We start from the raw sequence: 1,824 nt of genomic DNA on the forward strand, positions 1-1,824 counted from the left end.
AGTGAAATCAAGAAAACACTCCCATTTACCATTGCAACAAAAAGAATAAAATATCTAAGAATAAACCTACCTAAGGATACAAAAGACCTGTATGCAGAAAATTATAAGACACTGAAGAAAGAAATTAAAGATGATACAAACAGATGGAGAGATATACCATGCTCCTGGATTGGAAGAATCAATATTGTGAAAATGACTCTACTACCCAAAGCAATCTACAGATTCAGTGCAATCCCTATCAAACTACCACTGGCATTTTTCACAGAACTAGAACAAAAAATTTCAAAATTTGTCTGGAAAAACAAAAGACCCCGAATAGCCAAAGCAATCTTGAGAACGAAACATGGAGCTGGAGGAATCAGGCTCCCTGACTTCAGACTATACTACAAAGCTACAGTAATCAAGACAGTGTGGTACTGGCACAAAAACAGAAAGATAGATCAATGGAACAGGATAGAAAGCCCAGAGTTAAACCCACGCACATATGGTCAACTTATCTTTGATAAAGGAGGCAGGAACGTACAGTGGAGAAAGGACAGCCTCTTCAATAAGTGGTGCTGGGAAAACTGGACAGGGACATGTAAAAGTATGAGATTAGATCATTCCCTAACACCATACACAAAAATAAGCTCAAAATGGATTAAAGACCTAAATGTAAGGCCAGACACTATCAAACTCTTAGAGGAAAACATAGGCAGAACACTCTATGACATAAATCACAGCAAGATCCTTGTGGACCCACCTCCTAGAGAAATGGAAATAAAAACAAAGATAAACCCATGGGACCTAATGAAACTTCAAAGCTTTTGCACAGCAAAGGAAACCATAAACAAGACCAAAAGAGAACCCTCAGAATGGGAGAAAATATTTGCAAATGAAGCAACTGACAAAGGATTAATCTCCAAAATTTATAAGCAGCTCATGCAGCTCAATAACAAAAAAACAAACAACCCAATCCAAAAATGGGCAGAAGACTTAAATAGGCATTTCTCCAAAGAAGATATACAGACTGCCAACAAACACATGAAAGAATGATCAACATCATTAATCATTAGAGAAATGCAAATCAAAACTACAATGAGATATCATCTCACACCAGTCAGAATGGCCATCATCAAGAAATCTAGAAACAATAAATGCTGGAGAGGGTGTGGAGAAAAGGGAACACTCTTGCACTGCTGGTGGGAATGTGAATTGGTACAGCCACTATGGAGAACAGTATGGAGGTTCCTTAAAAAACTAAAAATAGAACTACCATATGACCCAGCAATCCCACTACTGGGCATATACTCTGAGAAAACCATAATTCAAAAAGAGACATGTACCAAAATGTTCATTGCAGCTCTATTCACAATAGCCCGGAGATGGAAACAACCTAAGTGTCCACCATTGGATGAATGGATAAAGAAGATGTGGCACATATATACAATGGAATATTACTCAGCCATAAAAAGAAACGAAACTGAGCTATTTGTAATGAGGTGGATAGACCTGGAGTCTGTCATACAGAGTGAAGTAAGTCAGAAAGAGAAAGACAAATACCGTATGCTAACACATATATATGGAATTTAAGAAAAAAAATGTCATGAAGAACCTAGGGGTAAAACAGGAATAAAGACACAGACCTACTGAGAATGGACTTGAGGATATGGGGAGGGGGAAGGGTAAGCTGTGACAAAGCGAAAGAGAGGCATGGACATATATACACTACCAAACGTAAGGTAGATAGATAGTGGGAAGCAGCCGCATAACACAGGGAGATCAGCTTGGTGCTTTGTGACCGCCTGGAGGGGTGGGATAGGGAGGGTGGGAGGGAGGGAGACG

This window comes from Mesoplodon mirus (genome assembly GCF_964341445.2).
Source record: "Mesoplodon mirus genome assembly, chromosome: 2".
NCBI lineage: Eukaryota > Metazoa > Chordata > Mammalia > Artiodactyla > Ziphiidae > Mesoplodon > Mesoplodon mirus.